The 19,911-nt window shown below is 39.1% G+C and overlaps 1 protein-coding gene and 1 pseudogene across 1 annotated transcript in view; one reads left to right on the forward strand and one right to left on the reverse strand.

Moving 5' to 3' along the window:
• The window catches only part of HNMT (histamine N-methyltransferase), a 1,236,603-nt gene that overhangs the window by 132,492 nt on the left and 1,084,200 nt on the right, over positions 1-19,911 (forward strand). The gene's annotated exons all lie outside the window — the stretch shown is intronic.
• On the reverse strand, positions 586-1,309 carry LOC126932342 (transcriptional repressor protein YY1-like; annotated as a pseudogene).

Here is a 19,911-nt window from a genome sequence, read left to right on the forward strand (position 1 = left end):
ATATTCTTTCTTTAGGATGGCTATTTTATTTTGCCCTTTTTGTTACATGGAATGTACACATCAGGTTTTAAAGGTACACCACTTCTGTAACTGAGCATCACTTTCAGTAACTAAACAGGCAAAGAAATTACACTGAACATCAGCATCTGGCAGTATTTTTTGGGAAAAACGTGACTAAAATGAACACTGTTAAATCACATCTAATATTTGATACTACATGACTCCATATAGATATATGATACAATTATACAAAATGTATTAACATCAAAGAATATAACAAAAATTCAGATAGCAAACAAATCCTATCTTTTTTTACAGGAAAATATTTTTGAAGCATGCATGTAACTGCCCATTCTTTTAAAGAAAATCTACTGCAAGCAAAATTATCAACCTCCAGAAAAATCACACATAGCATTACTAAGCATATCTTCAAAAAGTGTACAATATGCACACTTGGAAAATACAAAATTAAAAAAATTATAAGCAACAAGTGAGTTTCATACTTGCAAGAATGTAAAAAGAAGTCCCATTTTTAGCACTGTTGTATAAAGAATTGTCTTTTGCATCTAAGAGTTGTCCTCCTTTACAAAAACACACTTTACAAAAACACCATGTTTTTGAAACAAGATTAGAGAGCAAGATAAAGCATCTTTTAAAGCCATTTTAGAATTTATGTGTGTGAAAATTGAAGTCCAGTGAAAAGCATTTCCCACGGTCTTCAAATGTGCACCGAAACAGCTTCTCTCCAGTGTGAACCAGTTGGTGTGGTTTTAGCTTTGAGCTCTCAACAAAAGCTCTTCTACATTCTGTGCAGAAGTGGACTCCATGACAGTGGGTGTGCAGAAGTTTTCTCATGGCAGTTATCCTTGAACATGTTTGTGCAGCCTTGGCGAAGGCCAGCAATTGTTCATGGAGCATCATCTTTTAAATTTTTCTTGGCTTCATTCTGGCGAATTCTGCAGTTGTTTGGGATCTGAGAGGTCAATACCAGGTATTCCTCCAGGAGGAAGTTTCTTTCCTGTCATATACTCTGAATAATCAGAAGGTGAGTTCTCTCCAGTGAACTGTTTCTCAACCACTATTTTATGGTTAATATCTTTTTGTTTTCATCTGAGTACCACATGGTGACAGAGAACTCACCCTCCAGGTTCCTGATTTGCACTCACTTCTGTCCTCACTTCTTGTTGCCCAAGATGGTGCCACATCCACCCTTGCCAGCCTCCACCATGGTGACCAGGGCCTGCTCGAGGTAGTGGTGGTGGTCGCCGCTGGCCAGCTCTGGCACCAGGATGAGTATCTGGTTCCCCATCCAATTCGTTACCACCCACCACCTCCTGGCATGCCTGCACCAGGATCACATCCTGGTCGTGGTGCACCTGGGTGAGGTTGTCGTGAGGAATGGCTACAGCAGATCCTGGCCAAATGGTGTGGGGGTGGGTGGTGGTGGTGGTGGGGGTGGGTGGTGGTGGTGGTGGTGGTGGTGGTGGCTGGCCTGCCTATGGCCACCCCTGCCACTATCTTCATTGTCATTGTCCTCCTCCTCGCCCGCCATCGTGGTCTCAATAGTCTTCACCAGGATGGTGTCCACCTTGATCTAGTGCAGCTCCAGGATCTCAGCCAGCATCTCCGAGCCATCTGTGCCCATGCAGAGGGCGTTGTCCAGTGGCCTGGGCTCCTCCGCTGTGGTGGCAGGCAAGGAGGTGGCCAACTGTGAGGAAGGAAGCTTAATTTTTATAAAGATCTAGAACAGGAAAAGTGAAGTTATGATAATAGTAATCAGACTGTCTCAGAACAGGGGATATGGTAATTTCCTGCAAAGAGGGATGCAAGAGACATTTTGAGATGATGGAAGTACTGTATGTCTTGAATAGGGTGCCAATAATGTGGGTGTACACATTTGTCAAAAGTCCTCTAGGGGTTCTCATATTCTGTGCATTTTACTGTTTATAAATTATACTTCAATAAAGTGATTAAAAATTTGAGATAATTAAATAGATCAAGCTATGAGTAGATATTCATCATACAAATAGGCCCCAGGTCAATTCCCCAGATGTGTATACTTAAACTCTTTGGACCTTTTGTCTGGGGTCCTTGTTTTTCTCCAATGCTTTGAAAAGGCAATTTCTCATTCTGAGAGTGAACTAGGGAAAAATGCTCTAATTGATTTGATCAGTAAACCCAAACCTTCCTCTATTTAAAGAGAAACCAATTTGAACATTCTGTAACTGCATGCAGATCCTGCCTTGCTTGAAGGGGTCTGCCTAGTAATGCCATAATACATAACTCTATTTCAAATGGGATTGAGGTTACTGAGGCAGAGCAGAAACATTTGCTATGCTTATTTGCATTAACCAATAGTTGGACTGGCCTTGGGGTTCAAAGCTATTTGTGGAAGGCTCTATGGTCTACTGAGTTGATGAAATGGCATGGCTTTCTGTATACATAGAGATAACTTTTCGATAACTGTGATCACTAACAAATGCTGCTACAGAGAGATTTAGACAAGCATAGTCCTGATTAGAAGGGATTTATAATCTAGCATGGATAATATTGGCATGGTTCAACATGTGGAGGATTTAAAACAGACAGAAAAAGATACTAACCAATACACAAAATGACATATTTTAATTCTCTATGTATCCAAATTCTGAGCCTTGTATGTGGGAGTCATTGGAAAACCCAAACAAAAAATTAACTAAAAAGATTTAATTTCATTACCCTTTTATTCTTGATTTGTATGTACCTAGTAAAGACAAAGTATTGAATCAAAAATGGAATTAATATCAGAAATTTAGAAGATATCCAACAAGGTAGAATACAGTTGCAAAAAATGTTTTGGAAAACTTTCAACCCCTGGACATTGAACTATGACTTTACAAGTAACTGGCACCATTCCTCATCCTTTTGTCTATGTGTAGAGAGACCCCTCATTCTCATTGGGAATGTAGTGGAGGTCAACGTGTATGACTTTTTTGTTTTATGATGCACACCAGCATCATGGGAATAGGTAAGGCATTGTGTCAAGCTCAGCTCAAAGAGGTCATCATCACAAAAGGTTACACACCTAATACATATCATTCACAAGTGCCCTCTGATTAGTTCTCCTCATGGTTCTCCCTAACATTACACATATAAAGAGAAATGAGGAGCTGCTATCTTAAAATTTGGAGGAAGGATGCCCAGAAATAAAACCTTTATTCTCAGTTTGGAGTTGTTGGTCTTTGAATCTCATCTGCTCTCATCCTCTTCCTTCACTCTCTACTAGCCACTGTGGCCCCTTGGAGTTCCTCAAACATTCCAAACAGGATCTCCATCTTCTCACCAGCTGGAATGGTCTTTCTCCAGATAGTCACAAGATTTGGTCCCTCACTTCTTCCATCTTTGTTCAAGTGTCATCTTAGGGAGATAGGCTCCAAATATCCTATTACAAATTGCACAACCAACCAGAATCTCCCTAACTCCTTCCTGCTTGAATTTCTTTGTCTTTATCACCATCTCTCACCATCTCACTAACTGTAAACTCCATGAGTAGAGATGTTTGTTCTCCTTATTGCTATTCCTCTAGCACCTAGAATTCAATCACTTTTATCATAGGCACTCTACAATTGCATATGGAGTGAGTTTTTCTGCCAATGTGACCTGTCAATCTGAAGGTTTTTTTTATAACATTCATTCTCCTTCAGGGTGTTATTTTTGTTGTTGTTGTTGTTTTGTTTTTGTTTTCACTTTTCTGGATGCCAATCTTTTTCTAATGTTTATCTGTATAGTCTGTCTTTTGTAAAGAAAAATAAAACACTCTGGAAGTCAACAAAGAAAAAAAATCTTAAATAAATAAACCATTCTTTCATCTAAACTTTGAAATATTTTCATTAAAAGGCACTTTTTCTTTAAAAACAACGCCCAGTTTTTGTACAGAAAGATTTGATGAGTAATTTTCAACTTGAGATGACCTCTTTACACTTCTACCATGTTTTCATAGATCAAGATAGTTTTGATGACAATATGTTCAATGCTGTTATTTTAATAAAAATAAATATTTATAGCCCTTATGCTTCAAAATACTGAAGTGTAACATTTGATCTTCACAGGTTTTATAATGAGAATGGTATCTGCATGTATAATCCTTCTGTTCTCAAGCAATATATACACACATTTTGTTTCCATTATATTCTTTATCCTTTATTATTTAACTTTTGTGTTATCTTTTAATGTACTCTTTTAAGTATTTACATAATTCAGTACATTAGCTATCCTTGTTTTAAAATTATTTTTCCCTTTCTTCCTTTACTGATAACTTCTGTTTTTTGTAACTGTGGCTTTCCCATTCTTACTATTGTCTTTCCCAAATCTTGTCTAACACTCTACTTACCATATTTTTTAATTAAACAAATGTGGTGGTGTGATCTTTCCCACCCATAGAAACTATATATATAGCTCATAGTATCATTCTTTGTCTCAGTTCTATTTCCTGAAGCTTAGTAAAAACGTTTTAATCCCTAAGTCTATCAACTTCTAACCTGCGAGTAAAAACCTTCGAGAACATTTCTTACATAATACTACCCTGCTTTCCCGTTTTAGATTATATCCTTTCCATCTCATCCTATTTTAATGTATAGGCTTATGCAAATGGATTTACTAAAAGGGTAGGATAATTTTTGGAAAGAAATATACAGTAAGAAAGAAATAATATATTTTCTCTGACAATTTAAACCCCCAAACGTAACTATTAATATAAAGAAACTTCTTACTGGCCATGCCTAGGTCTATTTCCTCTAGAGGTCAGTTTAGGAAGAATCTGTTGATGAATTTTGACCCAATATTTTATAGGGTAGTAAGTGTCTTACCGAAACCTGGCCCAGTTCTCTGTTGTGTAAGTCAACTCAAAGGAACTATGTGCACAGCTGATCACAAACCAGATAAGACTATTGCATAAGTACTCCTGAGAGACTGAAGATCAGGTTTACCTTATTTAAACTTCCAGATCTTTGACATTTATTTTGGTACATTCAATACAAACTTATAGAGTGCCTGCTATTGGCCAGATACAGAGGTAGGCACTAAAAGTCCGATATGAAAGAGAAGAGGCCCCTGTTCTCAAGAAGCTGATGATGTAGGACAGCACGTGCTAACAAATGATTCCATTGTGGCCTGATATGTCCATTGGATACCAGCACAGGAGGGATCAGGTCAGTCAGAGGCATAAGGGAGAAGTCATAGAACAATAAACTAAATTGAAGAAACAAAAGGAAAGGGGAGGTGTAAAAAAGAGAGTCAGCACTGGTATGCAGAGTTTCCCTTCTTATCTTCTTTTTCATTTTAATTATGTTTTACAGTGTTACTGAAAAACTTCTGTGCATGTGATAAAAAAAAGTAGTAAATCAAAAGTACAGAAGACTATATGGAGAAATGTAAATATATCTCCTACCTTAGACTGCTAGTTCTTAGTCCTTCTCTACCTAGAAGCAAATTCTGCTACTGTTTTCATGCAGAAAGTTTCAGAAATAGTCTGTATACCTGTAAGTGTATTTGCTTAAAAATGAAGCAAACAGCATTAAAAGCATCACTTCTGGAAAAAGACTGCCTGAATGAGCATCCTAGTGCTATTGCTTACTATTTAGGTGACCTATTCAAGGAATGCAGCCTCTGCTTCCTCACTTGTAAAATGTGAATAATAATAATATCTACTTTATAGAGTGTTCTGAGTATTAAATGAGTCAGTCCCCAGTAACTAGTCTCTTAAAAGAATGCATTATTTGTACCTTGCTATTGTCATTTAATGGCATGTATTATAGGTCAACCCATATAAAAGTATCTCGGTTTTTTGACTTACTGACTTTTTTCCATCTTACAGGGTTTTTTACATCACTATTTCTCTCTTTCAAAATGACTACCAATACTTTGAGTTGATCCATCTCCCTGTTTTCTTCATGTTTTCAATAACTGAATGTCTTCTATTTTTATAGGTTTATATTTTGTTTTGTTGATACTTGTCTCAGCTTCTCTAGCTGATATTTTAATATTTGATATATTTATAATATTCTCTTGCTCTTCCAAGAGTATTATTAGTAATATAACTTGCAAGCAGGCTTAGACTGTATATTAACATACATTTTTCTCTCAATCTACATTTCAGTTCTCTCAAATGTTATATGTACGTGCTTTTGATACACACATGCTGTAAGAGTCTAAACAAGGAGCTTTCTCTTCTACTATTTTTTAACTTACACTTCTATTATATGTAGGATTCCAAAGACAGAATATTACTGCTAATAATTATAATTGATACTATATGAAAGTTTATGATATGGCTAGTTGGGATCCAGTCATTTTGAAATCAGAGGTAGCCAAAAACAATATTATTAGTGTTACATATATAAAACAGGGTTCTCTGCAGACCCCAACCTGAGATTGAAGATTCTTAGAAATATAAGTTGCTCTTTTGAGAAAAAGAAGCACAGTATTTTTTTTTTCAAATTATACATTAAGTTCTGGGATATGCAGAATGTGCAGGTTTACATAGGTATACATGTGCCATGGTGGTTTGCTGCATCCATCAACCTGTCATCTCCATTAGGTGTTTCTCCTAATGCTATCCCTCTCCTAACTCCCCATCCCACAACAGGCCCCAATGTATGATATTCCCCTCCCTATGCCCATATGTTCTCATTGTTCAATTCCCACTTATTGAGTGAGAACCTGTGGTGTGTGGTTTTCTATTTCTGTGTCAGTTTGCTCAGAATGATGGTTTCCAGTTTCATCCATGTCCCTGCAAAGAACACGAACTCATCCTTTTTTAAGCTGCATAGATTCCATGGTGCATATGTGCCACATTTTCTTTATCCAGTCTAACATTGATAGGCATTTAGATTCGTTCCAAGTATTGCTATTGTGAATAGTGCTGCAATAAAGATACGTGTGTATGTGTCTTTACAGCAGAATAATTTATAATCCTTTGAGTGTATACCCAGTAATGGGATTACTGGGTCAAATGATATTTCTAGTTCTAGATCCTTGAGGAACTGCCACACTGTCTTCCACAATGGTTGAACTAATTTACATTCCCACCAACAGTGTAAAAGCATTCCTATTTCTCCACATCCTCTCCAGTATCTCTCCAATGATCACCATTCTAACTGGTGTGAGATGGTATCTCACTGTGGTTTTGATTTTCATTTCTCCAGTGACTGGTGATGATGAGCTTTTTTTCATATGTTTGTTGGCCGCATAAATGTCTTCTTTTGAAAAGTGTCTGTTCATATTTTTTGCCCACTTTTTGATGAGGTTGTTTGTTTGTTTGTTTGTTTGTTTGTTTGTTTTGAGACGGAGTCTCGCTCTGCCGTTCAGGCTGGAGTGCAGTGGCCGGATCTCAGCTCACTGCAAGCTCCGCCTCCCGGGTTGACGCCATTCTCCTGCCTCAGCCTCCCAAGTAGCTGGGACTACAGGCGCCCGCCACCACACCCGGCTAGTTTTTTGTATTTTTTAGTAGAGATGGGGTTTCACCGTGTTAGTCAGGATGGTCTCGATCTCCTCACCTCGTGATCCGCCCGTCTCGGCCTCCCAAAGTGCTGGGATTACAGGCGAGGTTGTTTGTTTTATTCTTGTAAATTTGCTTAAGTTCCTTATATACTCGGATATTAGCCCTTTGTCAGATGGATAGATTGCAAAAATGTTCTCCTATTCTATAGGTTGCCTGTTCACTCTGATGATGGTTTCTTTTGCTGTGCAGAAGCTCTTTATTTTAATTAGATCCCATTTGTCAATTCTGGCTTGTGTTGCAATTGCTTTTAGTGTTTTAGTCATGAAGTCTTTGCCCATGACTATATACTGAATAATATTGTCTAGGTTTTCTTCTATAGTTTTTATGGTTTTAGGTCTTATTTTTAAATCTTTGAACCATCTTGAGTTAATGTTGGTATTAGGCATAATAAAGGGGTCAAGTTTCAGTTTTCTGCCTATGGCTAGCCAGTTTTCCCAACACCATTTATTAAATAGGGAATCCTCTCCCCATTGCTTGTTTTTGTCAGGTTTGTCAAAGATCAGATGGTTGTAGATGTGTGGTGTTATTTCTGAGACCTCTGTTCATTTCACTGGTTGTCTATATATCTGTTTTGGTACTAGTACCAAGCTCTTTTGGTTACTGTAGCCTTATAGTATAGTTTGAAGTCAGGTAGCGTGATGCCTCTAGCTTTGTTCTTTTCTTTTCTTTTTTTTTTTTTTTTTTTTTTTTTTTGAGACCAAGTTTTGCTCTTGTTGCCCAGGCTGGAGTACAATGACACGATCTCAGTTCACTGAAACCTCCGCCTCCCAGGTATAAATGGTTCTCCTGTCTCAGCCTCCTAAGTAGCTTGGATTACAGGCATGCACCACCACTCCTGGCTAATTTTTTTGTATTTTAGTAGAGACGGGGTTTCACCATGTTTGTCAGGCTGGTCATGAACTGCTGACTTCAGATGATCCACCCGCCTCGGCCTCCCAAAATGCTGGGATTACAGGCATGCACCATTGCATCCAGCCCAGCTTTGTTCTTTTTGCTTAGGATTGTCTTGGCTATGTGGGCTCTTTTTTGGATCCCTATGAAATTTAAAGTAGATTTTCTAATTCTGTGGACAAAGTTAATGGTAGCTTGATGGGAATTGCATTGAATGTAAAAATTACTTTGAGCAGTATGGCTATTTTCACTATACTGATTCTTTCTATTCATGAGCATGAAATGTTTTTCCATTTGTTTTTGTCCTCTCTTATTTGTTTGAGCAGTGGGTTTGTAGTTCTACTTGAAGAGGTCCTTCACATCCCTTCTAAGTTGGATTCCTAGGTATTTTAGTCACTTTGTAGCAATTGTGAATGGGAGTTCACTCATGATTTGGCTCTCTTTGTCTATTATTGGTGTATAGGGATGCTTGTGATTTTTGCACCTTGATTTTGTATCCTGAGACTGCTGAAGTTGCTTACCAGCTTAAGGAATTTTGGGGCTGAGATGATCGGACTTCTAAATATACAATCATGTCATCTGCAAACAGAGACAATTTGTCTTCCTTTCTTCCTATTTGAGTACCTTTATTTCTTCCTCTTGCCCGATTGCCCTGGCCAGAACCCTATGTTAAATACGAGTGGTGAGAGAAGACATCCTTGTCTTGTACCAGTTTTCAAAGCAAATGCTTCCAGCTTTTGCCCATTCAAAATGATATTGGCTATGGGTTTGTCATAAATAGCTCTAATTATTTTGAGATATGTTCCATCGATACCTAGTTTATTGTGTTTTTAGCATGAAGCAGTGTTGAATTTTATAGAAAGCTTTTTCTGCATCTACTGAGACAATCATGTGGTTTTTGTCATTGGTTCTGTTTATGTGATGGATTACGTTTATTGATTGGTGTATGTTGAACCAGCCTTGCATCCCAGGGATGAAACTGACTTGATCATGATGGATAAGCTTTTTGATGTGCTGCTGGATTCAGTTTGTCAGTATTTTATTGAGGATTTTCGCATCGATGTTCATCAGGGATATTGGCCTGAAGCTCTCTTTTTTGTTGTGTCTCTGCCAGGTTTTGGTATCCAGAGTGATGCTGGCCTCACAAAATGAGTTAGGGAGAAGTCCCTCTTTTTCTACTGTTTGGAATAGTTTCAGAAGGAATTGTACCAGCTCCTCTTTGTACCTCTGGTAAAATTTAGCTGTGAATCCATCTGGTCCTGGGCTTTTTTTGGTTGGTAGGCTATTAATTGCTGACTCAATTTCAGAACTTGTTATTGGTCTCTTCAGGGATTCGACTTCTTCCTGGTTTAGTCTTGGGAAGGTGTATGTGTATAGGAGTTTATCCATTTCTTCTAGATTTTCTAGTTTATTTACATAGAGGTATTCATAGTGTTCTCTGATGGTAGTTTGTATTTCTGTGAAATCAGTGGTGATCTCCCTTTATCATTTTTTATTGAGTCTATTTGATTCTACTCTCTTTTCTTCTTTATTAGTCTGGCTAGCGGTTTATCTATTTTAAGAATGCTTGTGATTTTTGCACATTAATTTTGTATCCTGAGACTTTGCTGAAGTTGCTTATCAGCTTAAGGAGATTTTGGGCTGAGATGATGGGGTTTTCTAAATATACAATCATGTCATCGGCAAACAGGGACAATATGACTTCTTCTTTTCCTAACTGAATATGCTTTATTTCTTTCTCTGCCTGATTGCAGTAGCCAGAACTTTTAACACTATGTTGAATAGGAGTGGTGAGAGATGGCATCCTTGTCTTGTGCCAGTTTTCAAAGAGAATGCTTCAGTTTTTCCCCATTCAGTATGATATTGGCTGTGGGTTGCTCATAAATAGCTCTTATTATTTTGAGATATGTTCCATCAATACCGAATTTATTGAGAGTTTTTAGCATGAAGGGCTGTTGAATTTTGTCAAAGACCTTTTCTGCATCTATTGAGATAATCATGTGGTTTTTGTCTTTGGTTCTGTTTATATACTGGATTACATTTATTGATTTGCATATGTTGAACCAGCCTTGCATCCCAGGGATGAAGCCCACTTGATCATGGTGGATAAGCTTTCTGATGTGCTGCTGGATTCGGTTTGCCAGTATTTTATTGAGGATTTTTGCATCGATGTTCATCAGGGATACTGGTCTAAAATTCTCTTTTTCATTGTGTCTCTGCCAGGCTTTGGTATCAGGATGATGTTGGCCTCATAAAATGAGTTAGGGAGGATTCCCTCTTTTTCTATTGATTGAAATAATTTCAGAAGGAATGGTACAAGCTCCTCCCTGTACCTCCGGTATAATTCGGCTGTGAATCCATCTGGTCCTGGACTTTTTTTGGTTGGTAGGCTATTAATTATTCCCTCAATTTCAGAGCCTGTTATTGGTCTATTCAGGGATTCAACTTCTTCCTGGTTTAGTCTTGGAAGAGTGTAAGTGTCCAGGAAATTATCCATTTCTTCTATGTTTTCTAGTTTATTTGCATAGAGGTGTTTATAGTATTCTCTGATGGTAGTTTGTATTTCTGTGGGGTCGGTGGTGATATTCCCTTTAGGCTACAGTAACCAAAACAGCATGGTACTGGTACCAAAACAGAGATATAGACCAATGGAACAGAACAGAGCCCTCAGAAATAATACCACACATCTACAGCCATCTGATCTTTGACAAACCTCAGAAAAACAAGAAATGGGGAAAGGACTCCCTATTTAATAAATGGTGCTGGGAAAATTGGCTAGCCATAAGTAGAAAGCTGAAACTGGATCCTTTCCTTACTCCTTATATGAAAACTAATTCAAGATGGATTAGAGACTTAAATGTTAGACCTAAAGCCATAAAAACCCTAGAAGAAAACTTAGGTAATACCATTCAGGACATAGGCATGGGCAAGGACTTCATGTCTAAAACAGCAAAAGCAACGGCAACAAAGGCCATAATTGACAAATGGGATGTAATTAAACTAAAGAGCTTCTGCACAGCAAAAGAAACTACCATCAGAGTGAACAGGCAACCTACAGAATGGGAGAAAATTTTTGCAATCTACTCATCTGACAAATGGCTAATATCCAGAACCTACAAAGAACTCAAACAAATTTACGAGAAAAAAAAAAAAAAAACATCAAAAAGTGGGCAAAGGATATGAATAGACATTTCTCAAAAGAAGACATGCATACAGCCAACAGGCACATGAAAAAATGCTCGTCAATACTGGCCATCAGTGAAATGCAAATCAAAACCACAATGAGATACCATCTCACACCAGTTAGAATGGCAATCATTAAAAAGTCAGGAAACAACAAGTGCTGGAGAGGATGTGGAGAAATAGGAACACTTTTACACTGTTGGTGGGATTGTAAACTGGTTCAATCATTGTGGAAAACAGTATGCCAATTCCTCAAGGATCTAGAACTAGAAATACCATATGACCCAGTCATCCCATTACTGGGTATATACCCAAAGGATTATAAATCATGCTGTTATAAAGACACATGCACACGTATGTTTATTGCGGCACTATTCACAACAGCAAAGACTTGGAATCAACCCAAATGTCCATCAGTGACAGACTGGATTAAGAAAATGTAGCACATATACACCATGGAATACTATGCAGCCATGAAAAAAAATGATGAGTTCATGTCCTTTGTAGGGACACGGATGCAGCTGGAAACCATCATTCTCAACAAACTATCGCAAGAACAGAAAACCAAACACAGCATGTTCTCACTCATAGGTGGGAATTGAACAGTGAGAACACGTGGACACAGGAAGGGGAACATCACACACCAGGGCCTATTATGGGGAGGGAGGAGGGGCGAGGGATGGTATTGGGAGTTATACCTGATGTAAATGACGAATTGATGGGTGCTGACGAGTTGATGGGTGCAGCACACCAACATGGCACAAGTATACATATGTAACAAACCTGCACGTTATGCACATGTACCCTAGAACTTAAAGTATAATAAAAATAAATAAATAAAAAGTTCTCAGCCCGACACGGTGGCTCACGCCTGTAATCCCAGCACTTTGGGAGGCCGAGGCGGGAAGATCACGAGATCAGATCGAGACCATCCTGCCCTACATGGAGAAACCTCGTCTCTACTAAAAAATACAAAAAAAAATTTAGCAAGGTGTGGTGGCACACACCTGTGGTCCCAGCTACTCGGGAGGCTGAGGCAGGAGAATGGCGTGAACTCGGGAGGCAAAGCTTGCAGTGAGCCAAGATCACGCCACTGCACTCCAGCGTGGGTGACACAGCAAGACTCTGTCTCAAACAAACAAACAAAAAGTTCTCAATAAACATCTTTGTTGTATGTGCCAGTAAGTAACAAGCATCTGTTTTGAATATATTAACCCTATACTACTCTTATCACACTTTGATACTCACATGTTTATATATTGTACAACATGTTTACTTAAACTCATTAAGATTTCTTTAAACTAAAACTATGTATGCTCGTGATTATTTTAAGTAGACCAGGGATACAGACACTTCCATTAGAGTATAATCTTTGTTTTGTGTTCTCTGGCTTCGGTTTCCTCATCTCTAACTGTGGAGTGTTAGGTTCTTTCCATTTCTAGAATCCTATAAGTCTGTCTAACTCCTCTTGGTGTATTTGTTTTGTGTGAATTTGGCAAAGTTGGCACTGCATTTCCCAGAATACCCTTGACAGCATGATTTCCGATAAGCATGGGCCACAAGAAATCTTCTGCAAATGACTGAAGGCAGAAGGCATGTAGAGGCTCTACTGCTTTTCACACAGGGAAAAGTTAGAGCGGGCCAAAAGATAATTTCTCAACTCAGGCACATAGTTGCTTATCTGCTGGCTTATTTTGTTGGTATGGGACAGCACCTGGCTTATTTTGTTGGTACAACACCTGAGCCCATCGCATTCCAACTCCTTTCAGATGGTTTTCAGCTTCTCTAACTCCTTGGTCAGGATGTGTTTAGCTTCATGGTAAAGGGCACCAGACTCTTTTCCAGGACACTCCCCACTGTAAAGGATGGAGCTTAGATGGAGGTGGTGGGAGAACGCTGCAGGTTCCAGCCCATTGCTGTGGGTTTGCTCTCATCTTCACCAGTTCTAGTTTGTCCTTGCTTCCCTCGCTTCACATCCATCTTTCATTTCTGACTGCCCATGCTCAGACTTCAGGATCCCAACAAGAAGAACCAGCTTTCCAGTGATTGTTTAGCCAATCCTGACAGTTGTGTATGGTAAAATCCCTATAACAAATCTGCAGATAGATGATAGACAGCCGGATAGTATCTTAGTCTGTTCAGACTGCTATAAAAACATACCTCAGACTGCATAACTTAGAAACAACAGAAATTATTGATCACAGTTCTAAAGCTGGGAAGCCCAAGATCGAGGTGCCAGCAGATCCATTGTCTGGTAAGGGCCTGTTCTTCATAGATGGTGCCTTCTGTATCCTTGCATGGCAGAGGAGCAAACAAGCACCCTCAAACCTCTTCTTCAATGGCAATAACCTCATGAGAGTAGAGCCCTCAACCTATCACTTTCCAATGGCACCACCTCTTCACACTAATGCGTTAGAGATTAGGTTTCAACATAAATTTTGGAAGGACACAAACATTCAGACCATATTAGGTATGTAGAGAGAGAGAGAGAGAGAGAGAGAGAGAGAGAGAGAAAAGTTTGCTATCATCAGGTCCTAACTCCTTTCATGTCTTTTCATTTTGTATCATGTTATTTTCCATTTTATTAAACTCAACTAAGCTTCTCAAGGGCAGAAGTCTGCATATAGTGTTGCTGGATACCTAATAACATAATGCCTGGCACAGCAAACTCTTAATCAGTGTTTCCCATTGTTAACTGTATGATGCTTTTTCTTGATAATATGTATTTACAAAGAGAAACCCCCAATAAAGTCTTCCTAACCCTCTGTAATATTTCTTTTTAAAAAACATAGTAGTTGTAGTAATACTAATAACTTGTACTTACATGTTGCTCATCAAATGCCAGACATTTACAAAGATAAACTAACTGAAGTTTTACCACAAGCCTACAGAAGTCACAACCAGGTGGGCTGGTTCTTAGGTTTGTTTTCAATCACTGCAGTATTCCATCACCCAATGTCATGGTTGATTAAATACATATTTTTTTAGTTTGGGTGTGGTGGCTCATAACTGTAATTGCAGTGCTTTGGGAGGTCAAGGCGGCTTGAGGCCAGGGGCTTGAAACCAGCCTGGATAACATAGCAACACTTTGTCTCTATAAAAAATAAAAATTAAAAAAAATTAACTGAACATGGTGCCAACATGCCCATAGTTTTAGCTATTCAAGAGGCTGAGGCAGGAGGCTCACTTGAGCCCACAAGTTTCAAGGATGCAGCGAACTATAGTTGTGCCACTTCACTCCAGCCTGGGTGACAGAGTGAGACCCTGTCTTAAATAAATAAATAAATATAATATAGTAATACCAACCAAAATTTCTAATGCATAAAACTTATATTAATAGAATTCTTTTTTTTGCAATATATGTATTAGTTTGGGTCCCAGTGGTACACAGATAACACACTCATAATGGGATAATAGTGGTGGACATTTTTAAATGAAACTGTTTAGAAAATTGAAGGTGTAGGGAAATCACAAGAAATAGCACTGTAACTGATGGCTTAGTAGAAGCTAATTTGTTATCAGCCCCTAAATCTTTAGGGTTTAGGGAAGGCCAGTTTCTGGGATTAGGAAGGACAAAGAATTGCAGAGTCAATCACTATGAGAGGTCAAAAGTTACAGCCAATCTAAGGTGACCCTGAAGGCAGGAACCAGGGAAGGAAATAATATGACCTCTCTCTCCCCTCTCCAGTCTCCTCTTGGAACTCCCTATTGGCCAAACTCAGCTGAAAGTCAGACCAGTGGAAGTCACCCATTGATGTGGCCCATATGAATGAGCCTGGCAGAATCATAGACTTAGGTAGAAAAAGGTGAGAGGATTCGGGACATTCAGAAGTTATCTGTCAAGTCCACTTTGAAATGTTATCAAATAAAAGGCATGGTGCAGCTCATATGCCCATCACAATCTTCTTCACCGGAGTCTGAAATATATGTCTTTCAGAAAAGACAAATTAAAATCTATAAATCGGGTTAGGAGTACAGATTCTCCATCTGCCAAGCAATTAAGCAGACCATGTCTAATGTACGTAAACTTTCGTTTTATAATTTCTCCTTGATCAGCGATGAATTTCCACATGATTTCCAAGACACCTACTGCCTGGTCATGAGTCAATTCTCCTCCAAGTTCATCCTAATGACAGCTGGTTTTTCGTAAGGTTTACCTGTGTCTTTAAAAGCAAAACTCTGGATAATTACGTTACACAGAATAAAGAAAGCACTTCCTTTTTCTTCTCATGCTGCAACCCCTCATTTTCTGATATTGGACACATGCCATGCATTTTGCATTAGCTCTGTGGCAAATGTCTAGTGTTAAAATCCAAGCATCAGTGCTCATTAGCTTTTTCAGCAGCTTGGAGACAAGAGTTAGAAAGGTACAACTCAGAGAAATAATTCTCAGTGAGCAAGTAGCAATTTGCCATGCAGATAAAAAAAACTGAGGAAGATGGAGTAGGAAACCCAGAGAAAGTTGTCTGAGCTAATGAAGCAAAATTTGAGCCTATGACACGAACTAAAAGGATTCTTTTTAAAGCCATGGAACTTGCAAAAAAAATTTTTAAAGGTATACAATGGGTATGGTTTTGTGAACTTTTTCCTCTAAATTCACCCCTGCCTAGAACCTACGTCAAAAGAGAAAGGGCCAAGTGGCTGGGGAGTGAATCAGGGCCATCCTGACAGATGGAAGGGAGGAAAGATCGTCAGGAGACTATGTCGGTGTGCTTGCCATATTGGAAGAGGGCCAGGTGCCCAGTCTGATGTCAAAGCCTCTAAGTGTCCTAGGCAGAAATGTCTCTGATTGAAAGGACATGACAGAGTAAATGCAGGTGTCTGTTGAAAGACCAGCCTACACTTGCTCTAGCCCACTCCCACCCAGCACACATATATATTAATCATAAATGCCTCCAGAGACACTTAACTAAACCTCTGCAACTTTCCTTACCTCCTCCAGGCTTGAACAGACATTTTTAAAAGTTACATTTTATCCAGAGCTGAATACCACAACATATTATGTAGATGAGGAAACAATCAAGTCCGCCCAGGTCCTCTGTGGGCATCTGGCATGAGAAGGCCAGTGGTCCACACAAGCAAGAAAGGGCATTTTAATCAAGGAGGGCTGGAAATGAACTGGGAAATTCATTTTTATTATTGGAGTGCTTCTATTCTTAAAAGGATGTACAATCCTGAAGTTTGTTCAAAACTATTTAAGGAGATAAAAGATTGATGTATCAGTAAACTGGATGAGCCTGTCAGTATGGAGAGTCCAGATGAGAGTTATTTAAAAATACATGTCGTTCCATGATCAAAACGGTGCCTTGTAGTTCGATAAATGAGAACCTTCGTCACAAAGATCCCTATATACTTCCCTTCATCCTCCCAGGAGCAGGGAAAAGGCAGAAGCCTCAAGTTCTGTGATAGAAGATGGCTTAAAAGAGGCTGCAGACATTGTCTCACCTACTTTTGTTCCTATTGTATATAGCTAAGAAAGTGGGGCCAAGGTTTCGCATACAAATATTTTGCCAGTCCTAGAGGATGCTGGAAGACAGTTGTTTATATCATGTTGGCCTCTGTGTGCATCATTTTCTCTGCTGGTACCTTCCATTAAGAGCCACCTTGACATCATCTTATTCGTGCCTTGTCCAGGACCACACCACATTCCAAAGATTTCTCCAAATTATCAAACATTTCCTGACCTGTCCCTGTTCCCTAAGAGCCTTATTTTCCAATAAACAATCCAATAAACAAATTTTGTGGAGTAGGTTGAAATATGTACATTTCAACTCAGATTTGCTAAGTGTCTAACTTTTTTCTGAAACAAACTTTATGTTATTCTGGAATAATTATTACTAATTGTTGTGGCTCTGACCCGTGTCACTTGAGTTACATGGGAATTATGTTTGCCAGTAGACTCTTGCCTGTGTGGTTCTGGGTTGTGGTTGCTCACAAGAAATGTTCATGAGAGTTGGAAGGTGGAGAAAGAAGAGCAGACATGTTTATACTTGGGAGTTTGGCTCCTATGGCAGTAGCTTACCTTGTTGATGGGAATATCAGCCAGGTCTCAGCACCTCCATCTCCTGCCAAATATCCTCCTCCTACTCCTCCAAGTGCTAGGCTGGATGTGTTTGAACCTTTATGGCAAAGGCACCAGCTCCTTCTACAGGCCATCCACGTCATGAACGCTGGAAATGGGACAGAGAGATTCAGGTTCTACTTTGTCCTCAGGACCTCCAACTGGTTCTTGGAGATTCCAGTTTGTCTTTGCTCTTTGAAACTTTATGTTCTGATCTCCCTCTTTATTGCCAGAGTAGCTGGCCAATAGCCACTTTGAGCCACCACTTGAATAAATGAAAAAGCCTTGTCAGATTACTCCCACAATTTCGTAAGTCCTGATCAAACCCTGACTGATATGCTGAGACACACTTAGATTTGACAATTAAAGGTATCCTGATTCCTTCCAGTTTAAAAATAGATTCTTTGGGTAAATATTCAATTGAAAGGTCAAGATTGTTTTTTGATTCTCAAGATATTTCTTTTCCCCTCAAAATGAAGTCCAAATGCAAGGAGCAGGTAATGTGTTCACCTTGGTGCCTTGCTGGTACAAATCACAGGCCTCCCAGCATTAATGTACCTACCCACCCTGAAGCACATGGCACATTTGTGTAAGCTCACAGGGTTCTTAAGGAACTGGTAGATGGTTTAAGACTCTCTCTAGGCCCTTCCCTCAGCAGCTGGTCTGAAAAGAGACCTTCTCTGAGGGACATCAGCACTGCAGTTCTCAGACTGTTCCTAACTTACCTAGATTTTTTTCCTCAATCTCACTTCAGGAGAATTAGCTCAATGGGGAGCTACAGAACTCAAGTCAACATTTGTTCTCATCTCTCCCTTCTCTACAGATTATTTTGCCAGCATAGAGAGCCTATGACCTTCCTCTTATTACTGGGAAAAAGGGCACTTGAATTTTATTATACCCTCTCCTTCTCCTTCTGTATTCTGTGACTTACATAAAAGCTCCATTATCTGAGTCAGCCACACTTCGTTCTTATTAGAAGAACGATGCTTTTGGAGTTTAGAAAACTCTCTTCTGTCTTAATACAGTCTTGCTTTGAAGACACTGTCTAGTTGGGATACATAAAATGCCAATTTGAAACTAGAGTGAGCAATGACCTCTTTGCTCTTGATGTCCCTGAAGCAAATAAATGAATAATTGTGCTTGAGTAAGTGTCACAGGACATATAGGCCCCAGAGACAATTTAGAATAAAAATACATTAGTGTATTATCTCAGTATTATTTTCGCATTATATCTTCTGATACTTTCATTTTTCTAGGGAGTAGGTTATAAAGATAATAGGTAGAAATGCAGTGACGTATTCTTAAATCCACAGATGCTTAAAATTCAAAGAGACCACAGGACTAGGTGGTTGACACATGTATCTGATAGGAATTGCATTAGGCTGCTAGTGATAGGAATTGCATTAGGCTGGTGGTTATGAACAAAAGGACATAGGCAGTCCAGTCTGACTTGGCCATTAGGGACTGAGTCTGCTTCTGTATTTCTGCTCCACCACACCAAATGTGTCTCTTTCATTCTCAAGGTCATGTAATCATCCTCATCCTAAATATAGCTGGAGCTACAGCCAGAACATCTGCATTCCCAGGAGGAAGCCAGAAGAGAGAGAGGAAGGGCAAAAAGCCTTTACCAGAAGCTCCATCCAATAAGTGCTCCTTATACTGTATTGATAACACATGTCTTCAAGGGGAGTTGGGAAATGTACCTTTTCATCTGAAACAACCTCCAAGATCCTATTGGTAAGAAAGAAGAGGAAAATGGATACTGGGGAGGCCTTGAGCTGTCACTGCCACACTACTCTACCAAATTATCATCCAACTTCTAGCTAGCTGATCTCCAGTGATAGCAAAATCTACAACCAAAAGCAAACCAATTCAAAAGCAGACTGGCCCTTTCCTGTGTCTAGCTGAAATCTGCCTTCATGACGCTTCTACCTGATCACTACTCTGCCCTATGGCAATGATAAGAACAAGTGATATTTCAAACAAGTGGTATTTCTTTTCTACAATTGTCCTTCATTTACCTGAAGACAAACACCACATTTCCCCCAAACTTTCCTTTGTTGTCTTTGTTATTTTGTATTGTTTTATTTGTCCCATTAGGCTGCATCTGTAATAATCTGGATTAATTCTGTTCTGAATTCACGTCCTTTTATAAGTATTCCTCTTAAGGCAGTGATCCCAGGATTGAACATATTTCCAGTGTTGTACCAAATCTAAAGAAGCGATTCAAATGATCACG

The sequence above is a fragment of the Macaca thibetana genome, chromosome 12 (assembly GCF_024542745.1).
Source record: "Macaca thibetana thibetana isolate TM-01 chromosome 12, ASM2454274v1, whole genome shotgun sequence".
NCBI classification, from domain to species: Eukaryota; Metazoa; Chordata; class Mammalia; order Primates; family Cercopithecidae; genus Macaca; species Macaca thibetana.